General features: G+C 44.8%; 1 long non-coding RNA gene across 1 annotated transcript; it reads left to right on the top strand.

The window, feature by feature from the left end:
• The first annotated feature begins 5021 nt into the window (after positions 1-5021).
• LOC113965259 lies at positions 5022-11835 on the top strand. The gene is made up of 3 exons (XR_003533485.1): positions 5022-9031; positions 9177-9260; positions 10277-11835. It is a non-coding gene; the product is annotated as an uncharacterized LOC113965259 (long non-coding RNA).
• Positions 11836-14064: the final 2229 nt, after the last annotated feature.

The following is a 14064-nucleotide window of genomic DNA, read 5'->3' as shown; positions in this document are numbered from 1 at the left end:
GTGGAGCTGTAGAGATTCAGATCCCCCTCAGTGTAGCTTCTGTTGGGGGAGAGGTGAGACACAGATGCTGGGCAGAAAAAGGAGGGTTGTGCAGTTCAGCTTCCTGCCTCTCTTGCATTGATTTTTATAATGAACTGCAAGAAAGCTCTTGCTAATCTGACCTCCACTTAACTCAAGGTTGGTCATGTCCCCAGATAGCAATTCGTGTTAGGCTTCGCTTCACTGCTTATGCAAACAGGCCTATTTTTCTTGAAGGTTGCAGATGTTTCCTAAACCACCTGGAGAAATCAGCATGGTAAAGGATTTTAGTTTAAATCATCCTTGGTGTGCAGAGGAGGTAAAACAGAGGTCAAGGTATTGCCTTCTTGGGAAAATATGGTAGGATAACATTGTCCCTGCTAGGAACTGGACGAGGAATATAATTGTGTGGCAGAAATCTGCTTTCTTTTAGCTGTGTCGTAGGAGTGAAGCTTTTGGATGCTAGAAGAGCTTCCCAAGTGTAATTGTCCAGACTTCTGTTACAGCATTTCTCTGCCTTGTTGGAGCTGTTCAAGCCAACTGCCTTGCAACAACCCTTCCCCAGTTACAGGAATGAGAAATGGGAGTGATTCCATATAATTTGTTATGAATTTTCCATCAGCCTGCACCCACATAGTCTATTTGGGCCAGTGATCAAGCATGCTACAGGAGTCCATGACTGATACAGGAGAAGAATGTGGCCCAGTGTGCTGGAGAAAGCCAGTGATCAGTTTGTGTTTGCTGAAAACTGCTGTCAAAAAAGCACCCTGACTCATCAGTTAAGGAAATGTGTTGAGCATGGAGGGAAAGGAGGCGGGTGAGGTGTCTCCAGCATTTGTTATGCACTGCTGGGACACTGAGGTCACAGCCACATTGTTTGCTGAAGTCTGTAAGTTTCCGTTCTTCGCTCTATGTGTCTCAGTCATTTCAAACAGCTTAACTGCAAAGATTTTAGCCCGGCTGTGGATCCTTTTGCAGCAAACCTCCTTTTTTGTATGAGGATTTTCATGGATTGGAGCTTTCTCATGAAGTTTTAATCTATTTTGATTTGAAGATTGAAATACCAGTTTTCTCCAATTTCTGCCCTCACCCCTTGTCCAGCATGCGCTATCAGCTGGTTCTTGTTTGGCCTGGCTTTCTAGGGAAGACTCGTGTTCATAGAGTGTTCCCCCTTCCCGCTTATGTTTGGCCATTTTCTCCTTTCTCTTCTCACAAGAAGTAACTTCTGAGCCTTGGGCCAAATCAGCTGCATTTGGCAGAGATCAGGGTATGAAATGTCAACACTGTTGTGTTCCTGCAAATTTTGTGGGGAAAAAAAAAAGAGAAAGGTGTCTGGACATAGGAAGTCTATGCTAGATGTGTCACAAGATTGCAGTCAAAGCCGAAGCATTGTTAGATGCTGGCCTGGGGAAAAGCCTGAGTCAGCGCCTGCACTGTAGCAGATAGCCAGTCTCAGGAGTCCAGTCAGTAAAGAACAGGGTTTTGTCAGTCCTGCTGCTCAGACCTACGCACTAAGGACACATCTAAAGCCCAGAGATCCCTTCTGTAACATGGACATGTAGGCAAGCATTGCAACCTGTAGGAAAAAATGCCTTGGTCTAGGAAGAAAGCCAAGGGGAAGGGATTGCTTCTCTAATACTGGGAATTATTTCTTTTTATGCTTCATATTCCTGCTCTACACCAGCAAGCTGCTTCACAAATTCAACAGGATGGTTTTGAAAAGCATACAGAAAAGCTGTCATTTCATTCCTTGGACTCTTACTGTAGAACAGGTTTCTACAGAGAGCTGCAAACTCACAGAAGTAAGATGCTGAATATATCCCTGTGCCTATGCAACCTGCTGCCCTCAGCAGCAGGCAGCCAGTGCAGGTGGTGGGAGCAGGCAGGCCATCCCTAATGGGCTGTTTACGGCTGGCACAGCTTTTTACTTTTGCCCCTTGTATTGGTGGCAACTGGTGAGACAGTCAACACAACTCTGAGCAGAGCAGACAGCTTACTGAGCTATCCTCCCACTGCCTCCCAAATATCCATGAATGGTGTTACCTCTACATTTTAATTAACCTGGGCTACATAGAGAGACACTATTGTACATTATTAATATCCTTCTGTTCCCAGCAGTTTAAGAACTTGCTGGTAATGGCTGTGGCATGCAGCACAGGTTTGCGGGCTGCATGTTTTATTTTCCATCATTAAATGGGAAGGATGGGTTTGGCAACTTCTGTCCTACTTGCTGCAAAAGTAAATGTTGGTTATTGGGCAGAGTGGATGCTTGCTGATTTAAAATACCTTGGGCAGCTCTCCTGCCAGCTCCCCCATTAGCTGTGCAATTATGTGAACCTGAGGCTGCTGGCACTCCAAATTGGGAAAACACTGTCTCTCACCTGCATAGTTTGCTGGTGAACATTTTGGTGCTGCTTTAACTCACAGGTCAGCAGCATTGCTTTCTCACTTTTTCTTTGTACATGTTCCCCACTGACAGCAGGAGATACCTGTACAGTCTCACCCCTCAACGGTGCCATGTATGACCTGCCCAAAGTTTCTGCTAATTCTATGGAAGGGGCTCCCTGACACTGACCATTGCATACAGATATATCCTGATCAGCAGAGTGAAGCCTGCAGCTTATTGACTTCCTTTTTGTGCTCAGATCCTTTTGTAGCTTTGGGGCAAAAGGAATGGGGTAGAGCAGTAGTACCTTCAGGAAAGCACTTTGAACATACAGGACCTCACCCGCCTCCCAACCCCTTTTATCAAAAGTGGCAAGGAAGGTGGAAAAAGGCTTGTACTGAGAAGGAAAATCTCCATCACTTGTGGGTTATGCCACCGAGAAGTTAAACTGTTTAAATTACAATGGCAGCTCTTGCTGCTTCTTTCCACTTGTGCAAAACAAGAATTGCTGGAAAATATTCCAGGCATCTTTCTCTGGAGCCTGAGGGTATGATCCCATCTTGACACCTCTCTGTAGTTCAACTCAGGAATGGTTTTTAGCAATCCCTTTTCAAGTAGACAAAAGGCCTGTTTGACATCTCTTAGGATTCAATGCCAGGGTTTTGGTGGTAGCAGACAGAGAAGAGGAACTACCACATGAAAGAAAAAAAGATGAAGAAAGTGTTCTTCACATATGGAGGGTGGAGAAGGAGACAAGATAAGGGTTTCCATGGCAACATTTCTTGAAGATAAGTATTTTTAAATCTGTGTGAATTTTAGCATTGAAAACACAGTTGTGTTTTCCACAAAAAGATTTGGAGGAGGACTGGAGTAGGAAGAATTTTTCCCCCTGCTTTTCAGGTCATTCCAGTTTGTTTTACAGAGGAGCCTGAACCCAAGCTAAATGAAGTATGTGTGATTGCTATGATGTTAATGCTTCTGTAAAGAAAGCCTTGCTTCCAGGAGGCATAAAGCATCAGTCATAGTTCTATATCTGCACCAACATCTTTGGCGCAACCACTTGATCATCTCTTTAATGGGAAAAGTAGTTTAAATAAATCAAGGCTAGACCAGTTAAAAGTCACAAGGACAAATCTTGCAGGATTCCACATTAAAACTAGTGTAACTTGGCATGAAATCTGAATTATAATTGATATACAGATAGGTGATAGTAGTAGTAATGAGGTAGGTGAGACCTTTTGCCTTGGCCAAAGAGTGGAGGATGAGAACTGAAAAAGCAGAGAAACCAGCTAAAATGTGTCCCTGGTGTGTGTCCCAGTTACTTCAATGACAGCGAAACACCCCTGTAGGTGGACAAGTGATGCTCCAGTGACACTACTATGCAGGAAGTATTTGCTCTTGATATGAGGTTGGGGCCACCTCTGAACCTCTCTGAAGCTTCTCTGCTCCAGTCTCTGCATTGCTGAACAGCTCACGGGCACTGGCACGCTCTGCTGCCACCTCTCTGCTGGCATCCAGGCAGGTCAGCTCTGTCACAAGCCTGGCAGTGAGACATCCAATGCTGTGTGCCTGCTTGGCTGCCAACTTTGTAGTCTCACCAAAAAAGGCTATTTTTTTTTTTAAACAGTTGCTTCCAACTCAGTGGTGACTCAGACACTGCAGCAAGGGTAAAGTGATCATCTTCCCCTTCGAAGCTTTACAGCAGAAGGCCCTGGGTATCCTCTCTAAACGAGAGCTTGCTGAACCCCACCATCAACTGTATTCAGATCTTTAATTTAACTGATGGAACGAGATGATCCAGCAGTCCTGTGTACCTGCTGGCTCAGGGCTTGTGTTTCAGCAATAGACTAAATGATTTCTACAAGTACTTTGTATTCAGAAGCCCTGGGGAGGAGAGACTGGGAGAGAATGAATAGTCACATATAAAAGAGAAAGGGGCAATTCACCCATTAAGGCTCTTTCACTGACCAAATTTCCCTGGGCCATGAATCCAGGAAAGGAACAAAAATACATTGGAATAGTAAGAGAAAAACAGTCATATTTTGCTATTTATCCTTTGGGGTGAGGTACGGGAAGCAAATAAGGGTGTCTAAAAAAGCATAATTCATACTGTCAAAAGCATGGAAATTGGTACTGTGAGAAAAATCTCATTTATTGAATTTAGAAAGACGGCAAAAGTTTGCAAAACAAAAGGAATAAAACGAAAAGGAAAAATTACAACACGTGTTGGGTGTCCTAGGCACGCAGGATTCCCAGGAACACCCCTTCAATTCAAAAGTCCCGCTTTTTAAACATTCTTAAGGTTCAACCCCGTTTACGTCATAGAAGAGGCGTTCCCCTCTTTCTGGTTGGCTGTGTCGTGCTGGGAGGTGGAGTGTCCAGCAGCATGGCAGCTTCCAGGACCAGCCATGTGGTATAAGGGGTTTCCTTACCAATATTCATTTACAGTTCCCCTATTCCCGTTCGCATGTTTCCCTGACACCGGTTCCAGGCTGAATCCGGCGTCTTACAGCTCCGCGATAGGCCCTATAGGTTAGTAAAGAAAAACTCTTATGTTAGTGATTTGCTAAATTCATTTGCTTGTAATAAAACCGATTCTTTATTTCCCACAGCACCTAGTAGTATTGTTTCATACAGAAGAAGCAAGGCTCAGATCTAGCTAAGATGACTTGTCAACTTCCCTACATCTTCATCGATAGAACCTACCAGCAGCAGGGAAAAAAGCTGCACTTCTTATGTTACTGTTGGATCCTCCATAAAGATTCACTGTTGTCAGATACATAATTTCTAATTCTGGGAATAATATGATGCCCTGATGTTAGCACTAAAGTGAAAATGCATACTCTGGCTTTGTAGTTTCTTGGACTAAAAAGCAACTGACTTGCTCATGTAGGACTTGTTAGGTGTTAGTTATTGATTATATCATGTTTATTCTGTCTCTTCCTTTAAGACCACTGTGGTATTTTGTGCTGCACTCTGATGCTTTAGCTCCTTACAGCTGAACTGGAGATGCAGGAAAACTGCCATACCTAAATAACACAAGTGCAGCAACTTCAGTGCCTGCTCAGCAGCCTTCAGTATCCAGTATCCAGAAGCTGACTCTTACTCACTCCATCCGTGGATGCATGTGAGCCAGCCAGGCACAGTGTCAGGACTCAGTGGGCGTTAGACAGCACTGATGGGATTGCTGCTGTGCAGGGGAGCGGAAGAACTGCCTTGTTGCACCATGTACGAGTGTTCTTACACAGCTCTGAGCTTTCACAAATGCAGTGTCCAGGCCAAAAAGACTTGCTTTCTGGCAACTTGTCTACCACCTGCAGCTGTCCTACTTGGGGATAAAGGTGTGGTAGATTTGTTTCTGAACGTGCCCTGGCTTTATGAGGGGTCTCTCCTGCTTTTTCAAGCCCTTCCAGAAGTCTGAATGGGAAAAAGGTGCCTTGAGAGGAGAGGAGTGAGCTGTGTGAGTTAATGGGAGCTAGCAGGGATGCCTGCAAGAATACACCATCACATATGATGGGAAACCAACTAGACCAATGGTTGCAGCTGCCCCACATTCAAGATATTTGGGAACAGAGAGGGTGTTTGAAGTACTTAGTTCTTCTGCTGTGCAGAATTCATACTAAATTTGACAGGGCCTGTGCCTTGATTTGATGATACCGTTCTCCTAAAAGGAAGAAGCAAATTGATTGCTTGTTAACAGAATGCTCTAAATTAACCTCAGGCCTGGGCCTGGCCCTGCAAACCTTTGCATGACTGTGATTATTATTTATGCTGTATGATTGCATTGAATACCGCTGACTGTTCAATATATTGGCCTGGCACAGCTGCGCTGAAATTTTAGTTGTGGCTTTCGGTTGTTGGAAATGAAATTTTTGAAGCTGTTTAGGTGTTTGGATTTTGAATACCCCATTAAGCACCTACTTGACTATTTAAATGCCTAGATGTCTTTGTACATCTAGTGTTGCCATAATGCAAAAAAAAAGGAAATGATATAGAAGGTTTGCTGGGTCAGGCCTCTAGTTTCATATCCCAGCAGTGATAACTAGGTATATACACCGTAGTTCACCGCAGACGTCTCTTTTGCTTGAGGAATCTTGATGGAGACTTTTACATAGTAGAGATAAAAATACTGCAAACATACATCCTGCATTAGCCTTTATATATTTTATAGCTGTACTGTTCTAGTGTGGTAAACTGAGCTGAGCAATCACATTTTTTCAATTATCCTCAAGAACAGGAAATCCTTATCACCTCTGTGTTTCTTTCTCCCACTACTGCAGCATTGGTCTTGAAATTGTCACCACAGCTCAAAATCCTCATTCTGTAAATTAAACTGTGATTTAAAAAAATTTTACAGTACAGCCTCCTCATAAAACTCCACAAGTCTTTTACTGATGTGACTCACTCAATTACTCATGTGGGCAGACGTTCAGATAATAAAAGTGGTTAATGGAAAGCTATGAGAAATACTGCTGGTTCCTGAGGAGGCAGCCAGGGGGAAGGCTACTGTGGGTATTTTATCCTAAGAGCTGCTGAATTCACTGAGCTCCCAGCCATTTTTTTAAGATAAGGATTTCTCCGTTCTGCTTTTTCCTTTGTATAAGAACAGCTTGAGAAATCAAACTGGCAACAGAGAAGCAAAAGCACACCAGCTGTACATGTTTGCTCTTCTGCTCCTCTTCCTACATATTAGGGATGATAGCCAGCCTGTGCCCTGAAAAAATCTCTTTATCCTAGTGATGTATGTACCTAAACAACACTCAGTACTCTAATGAGCTCTGGATTCCTGAATCAAGGAGTGGAACTAACAAGTAGCTAAATAACCCCTTTGTTTGGAGGTGTCACATATACTGACAAGGATCAGATTTTTCTGGAATTAATAATAGTGTCTTGACTTTGGTGTGCAATAGGTCAGGTAATACATCTAGAAAGCAGGTTTCAATGACATTTCAGTGAGTGCACATTAGAGGAATATGGCACATTTTGAAGTTGGTGAGGCAGAAAGGTACTGAAGAGTAGTAAGGTACCACTTAGATGTGAGAGCCCCCTTACAAAATGAAATTATACATGTATGATGACTTCAAAGAGACTTAGAATTAAGCCAAAACTGGAACTAGCATAAGTGGACCAACTGATTAGAGCTAAGGCCTAGCTGGCATTTGCAAAACAACCAGAGCAGTTAACTCTTGGTTGTGTGGCTCTGAGGCTGCTAGATTTGCCTACAAATGGCTGTGTGAGCCCATTCCAACAACAGTGCTGGATATAGAAAGAGAGAGGACATGAGGATATGCTCATTTTTCATGCAAAATGAGCTGCAGGGAGAATATGGCTTGACTTGTAAAATAGAGCTTCTGGCACAGAGAAGCAGTGCATGGATGTTGAGGCTCTGGATCAGAGAAAGTAAGCTGTCAAATTATATTTAGCGACTACATGCTGCAGGAAAGCGCAGAGAGGGAAGGAGGGAACTATTGCGTAGCTGGGCCCCATGGGTAGTGAGCACACAGAGCAGGGAATGAGGCTGTTCAGAGAGGATGAATTGCCTTGGTGTTCCTGATTCAAAGAAATCTCTGTGTGAGGCCAGGGATCTGCACAGATTTGTATGACTACTTTGATCAGCAGAACTCTGCTTTATTTATCCCCAGACTCCATCAGGTGAAGAGTGACCAACTTGTGGCCTTCCAGACATTCCCTCTGCCCTCACCCTAGGGATGTTTCCCACAGCAATGCCATTCCCAGCTGCGGAAGCAGTAGTCTGATGGGGGCTCTTGGAACCAATATCTCAAACTGCTGTACAGCCCAGCTGCACACCTGGCTCAGTCCCAACCCATCAGAAGCTTGTTAGCTAAGGTTGGCATCTGCAAAATAGGTTACCCTGCTCCATTTGAATTCAGGGGTGTGAGTGCTCCATTGTGTTCCCTGGAAAGCCCAGTTCTAAAGAGATGAAGGTGGAAAAAAAGTCCTTATACCTGTATGAGATAGATCAAACCTTGTATGCTGACATGTGACAGTTGATCATTCGGGTCCTGTCTTATACTCCAGGGTGCAGAGATTGTGACTGACTAGTTTATAGCAGGATGGGTACAGCTTAGGCTCTAATTCTTTCCTGCTAAAAGCTGACTTGTATGATTCAGAAATGTCTTTGCCTTTGAAATAAATAAGGCCTTTAAGCTCCCTCTCAGAGGAGACTGTGGGGAGGCCTGGCTGCCTTCTCTGCATAAATATTTCTGTCAAACTGGATTCAGGCTGAGGTGGGTGAAACTGCTGCACCAACTGGGAGCCATCGACTTCCATCTCCTGTTAGGCACTACTGCATCATTGAGATTTGTGTTGTTACTGTACTGTCAAAAATAGCTGTGAGTGAGAGAAAGGGCTGAAATGCTCCCATGTGTTCACCAAGCAGGAGGGCAGAGCAGTTAGGAGAAGGAGAGAGATGCAGATTGTGATAGTGAACAGAAGATGTGCAAGGAGGAACTGCCTTCACAGTCTCATGAAAGGGTGGCCATGATGCGTGATGGAAGGAGGAAGGATGACTTCACAGATGTAATTTATTATACTTCCTATGCAAGGGAGTTATGCTAGTTCCAGAAAGAACACACATTGGTTTGGTGGCTCCTAAGAATATGCAAGGTCATTACATTTTTTAAAAGTGGTTTACATGGTAAAAGCATGATTACCACATGGTAAGATTAGAAAAGCAGGATTAGAAAAGCTCCAGGGAGTGAGTTCCTGGAGTTCTATGAGTACCTAAAAATCTGAACTTTGTTACATACAGGGAGAAACAAAGACCTCAGAGAATGGTTCTACCTGTTCTAGCTGCTGCAGATCAAACTTGAAAATGTGAAAAAAGCATCAGTAGGTCGGTAACATCTACTCCAGTCTGTAGTGAGCAAGAATCAATAGTTCAGAAAGGATGAATTTTCACATATGCTGTACTGGAGCATTAACTCCTCTATCTACCCTTTAGGGGCTCAGCAGCCATATCAGATCCTACCCGGGAAAATGCCATAGGGTCAGGATAGGGTGGAAAATAACTGACAATTGACCTGGGTTAGCATCTTAGAGAAGGAATACCAGCAGGAAAGAAAAACAAATTAGAGTGGTTTGTTCTTTCTTCCTCTGCTCCTTGAGTGCTTGTCGTTTGAACCCTTGGAGGGAAACTGATGAGCAACTACGCTTTGTGCTGGTTTCTCTTTGAGGCCATTTGTTGCCTGTTTTCTTTTTAAGTCTGAAATGTTAGAAAGAGATCATTATTTTTCCTATTTAGCTTGACCTCTTCCTTCCTGGGAAAGTTCCTCCCCTTGTACTGCTCTATTCTTTTCACACAGTGCTGTGTTGAAGTAAAGTTCAACAGAAAACTTGAATTCCTAGAAAAAATATTGGGACTTGGAATGAGACTTTCCCTCGAACAGACACTGAAACTCTGCAAACATATCCTGACTCTCTCTGGAGGTGCTGTGAGGTATCAGATGTCAACCATGCAAAATGAAAATATGTGCATTGCTGAAATAACAATGTTAGGGCAAACACTTCCATGAGATGGGAACTACTCTGTGGGTCATCTCTTCTACCTTTGTGCAGCAAGCCCTCTACTCAGCTGCAGTTTCTCCTAAGGAAAGAGGTTATCTGTGGTTACAATCTTGATTGCCCAGCAAATTGCTGAATGCCTGAGGAAGCAGGAGGAGAATGTGCAGCTTCAGGCTGTGTGGGTTTTTCAATCTGGTTTACAGTGAGCACTGGAGGTTGAGTGTATAAGATGCCTCCAGATCCTGACACCATTTGTTGTGGCATTGGACAGATGCATCCTGTGCTGGGAGGCCACCCCTGGCATTCTGGAACAGCTGTGGGAGTTAAATAAACTTCTGTTTGCTTCAGGTGCTTTGGATCATGAGACTGGCAAAGGCTGGCCATCCCAGCAGAGGCAGATCCAGACACTGTGAAGTGAGCATGAAGGCATGACTGTGTCTTTGTTGAGGCAGTGAAGATACATACTTCAGTTACAGATTATTTTCTTCACTCACCCAGTTTTCCTTCCCTCTCTCCACTAAATGTTACCTTTCAGCTAAAGGGCCGATATATATGGTCAGTACACATGACCAGAACTTTGGTGTCAGAGTCCTTTGTCCTTTATACAGCAGCAAATCTGCTCCATGTGATGGAACAGCACAGGGATTTTTTCTTTTGTTTCTACTGTTTACAAAATGTGGGGAAAAAAAAGTTAAAGGAAAAATGGTTATAAAACTAGAGCAGAGTTATAGAAATGTGTGAACTGAAAACCTGCAGGAGGATCTGTTTGAGATCTGACCTGGTCATTTGTCTAAAGAGGATGTTTACTCACGCCACCTGATGTGGTGACTGTGCTGTCCAGTTCTCCATAGAGCAAAGTAAATGGAAGAGGCTTTTGGCTGTGATTTCTTACTGTGGTGAAAAAATAGGTGGCCTTTGAACTACCCCATTATTACTTTTCTCTAATAAAGAATTGGTGATTCAAACTGTATATGGGACACCCACGCAGAGTTCCCAGCTGGAAGATTGCACATGACCAAAGGGTTGGTTCATCTGTGCAAACTATTGTGAGGAGGGAACTCCCTTGGGTGATGGGCAGAGGTAAAAACCTAATGCATGAAAGAGAACTTGGAAGAATAGTGGTCTCACTGTGCTTTTGAATCTTGACCTCCAATATAAACTCTCTAGACTGCTTGCTTTTCTATTTTCTAGTGACTGTTTGAACAGCACCTTTAGGTGGAAAATACGTTTGCTTCTCAGTCTTAAAGATACTGATCTAAGGGAAAATCTTGCACAAAAGGATTGAGGAAAAGTTAGAAAAGTTAAAATGTGTAATAAATTAGGGCTGAGAGAATATAAAAAAATAGGTTAGCACATCACTTGACAGATGGGAAGTCATTTATGTAAATTTAGGGAAGTAGTGGTTGGATTCAATTGGTCTAATTTCAACGCTATTTCTAATTATTTTTGGTATGTATACAGAGGATTATATGATGACCATTATTCTGACAGGAAGGCTCTTCATATTTAAATTTAAATCTACAAATTATTACCCTATTAAAATGTAAACATGCTGTGATAACAAGCACCTGATTATGCAGACAGGTTAGTCCAGCTACTCTGGTGAACAGCTGTGTGCATGTATTTCAGATAATGCTTTTTTTTAAAGCCTAAAAACCACAAGCAAGCCATTGAGAGGTCAAGAGATGTCTGACCCACAGGTGGGAGCTGCCTGTAAGGAGGTTTGCTGGCACTGAGTGCAGATCTGAGAGCAGATGGGCTCTCACAGGTTTCCACTGAAAGCAGGCCCTGGCGGCACCCAAAAGTACAGAGAAGATGACACAATTAACAATTCCCCCTCCCTACAGTCTGGTGCTGCTAATCCCAAGTTAAAACTCCTAACAGCATCTTTGGAGAACCTTCCTCTTTACATCTTGACAATTTTCTCCTTTTTGCCAAGAGAAAGATCATGTAGGTTTACTGGGAAGCTGCCAAATGACAGCTTGACTTCACACCTGAGAAGCAAATGAATGAGGAGAGAAGGAAAGCCTCAGCCTGGCTCCAGCCTGGCACAAACACAAAGAGTCCTGGGAGCGTGGGCATGAGCAACCCCTGGAGCTGCAGCAGCAGCAGATGTGACATGAGCAGAGTCCAAGCTGAAGCTACTGTGGAGGAGGGAGCATGGGGCCCATTACCAAACTGCGAAAGAGTTATCATCAGCTGCAGACCCTAGGGTGAGGTGGAGACCTGGCCATGGATGATTCTTGGAGGTGTGGGACAAGGCTTGGAGCTCCACACTGTACAGCAGCCCTTCTTGAGTTGATTTGGCTGGCTTTCCTTCCCAGAGCCATTGCAACAAAGGCTCAGATCAGCTCTCTCAAAAGGTGCATTAACAATCAGCAGGGGAGCTGACAACCATGATTTATTCTTTAACTACCCCAAAACTGTATTTTTGGATGTGTAACTCATGGTTTAAAAACTGTGGGGGTAAAGGGCACCAAGAACGAGGCTTCATAACACTCACTTCTTCAAACCTTGTGGTTTTAGGGCAGAGAGTGCCAGACTCTGTTGAGGGGAGCTGCAGGTGGCCTGACTCCATAGTGGCACAGCCCTGCACTGGTGCGGGTGCTGGGGGACAGTGTGGGTGCTCATGTGCAGTCACCTCTCTCCTCCCCACACACATCATGGCAGAAAGTCTCTGGTAGAGTGTTCTGGGATTCTTAAGCCTTTATGTGAGATTAAGACTACTGCAGCTGTAAAATATGAATTGCTCTTGGCTCTTTAACTGCCTGTAGAAAAGTCAAGTACTTGAAGTTTTGAATTTTAGTCCACGTTTTAAAATGGGAGAAAAATGCTTTGCATATGAATTTTTTTTCAGCAGTATGATGATCACTGTGCCTGACTCATCCTTCATATGGGTGAACTAAGCAAGCTAAAAGAAATATCCCTCAGGGCAGGGATTTCTATCTCATTTTTCTTTTAAGGGAAGAAACTTCCAAGGACTGGCCCCAAAGACTACCAGGTTGTTGGATGACCCCACCAGGTATTTGCAATCTGCAATTCTAAAGTCAGCAGGAGACCAGGCATATCTGGCTGGATGCCTTTGCAACAGCTCTCAAGGCAAGAGAACAAGTTCCTCTAGTACGAGGTTGATGCACAGGTCCTGCAGTGCTGGATCTTCTCTGGTTGACTAGCACAGAAGTGTCTGTAATGTGAAGGCTGGGAAAGTGTCAGGCTGTTGTGTCACTGTGTAAGGGACTGCATATAACCCATGGCTGCACTACAGAGGCAGCCAGAGCTTTGTGGAGCCTCATGGGAACATGAGGTGAGTAATCACAGCTGCAATTCATTTCAAAGAGGCAAGTGAGCGCCCTGGAGAAAGCAGGGACACTTCTGCTGAGGGCGTTTTTTGGGGGGGTGGGGAAAAGGCTATTTTTCTGCTCAGGTGGAAGAATTAAGTGGGAAAGCCTTGCACGTTCCTCGAAGGGTAGGCATTTTCATCTCAACTGTAGAGTGACTTCCCTGGCATATAAAGGAAGTCAGTATTAAAGCCAGGAACTGACCGAACAGACCTCCCAGCTCATGGCTTTAGTGCTGTGCTGCAGCCACGAGGCTGTCCTTGCTCTGTTTCTGCTGACCCTTCACTATGTGCTTTTCTCGGTTAAAGCTGCAAAGCTGCTTGGCAGCTGAGATTTTACCCTTCCTCGCACCCCGTACAGCAGTAGCTGCACAGAGGCGCGAGGGTCTGACTCCGGCTCCCGTGGTACTCAAAGCTCCCGGGGTACCAGCAGAAGCGGCGGCAGCCCCATGCTCTGGGAGGGGCGCTGCCAGCGACCTGCCGTTGGGGAAATCGACTCAAAGTGATTAAAACAGCCAAGACTCTCTAAAAAGAAAAGATGCGTAAATATTTATTACGACTCGGAGTACCGGCGCAGTGCGGTGGCCGAAGCAGCTCAGATGCTGGAGGGGAACGGACACGACAGGGACCGCGGCTCCGCCGCTCGCGCTCGCCTCACGCCCCAGCCCCGCTCCTCCCGGATGTCGCTCCCCGCGCGCTGCCGGGACGGAAGTGGGCGCGCGCGGGGGGCCGCGCAGGGCGGCGCATGCGCGGGAGGCGCCGTGCGGCCACGCCCCGCCCCCGCCGCGGTGGGGGTCTG

The sequence above is a fragment of the Neopelma chrysocephalum genome, unplaced genomic scaffold, assembly GCF_003984885.1.
Source record: "Neopelma chrysocephalum unplaced genomic scaffold, ASM398488v2 Primary Assembly neopelma1_44, whole genome shotgun sequence".
Taxonomy (NCBI): domain Eukaryota; kingdom Metazoa; phylum Chordata; class Aves; order Passeriformes; family Pipridae; genus Neopelma; species Neopelma chrysocephalum.
This window is presented reverse-complemented; position numbering and strand designations above follow the sequence as displayed.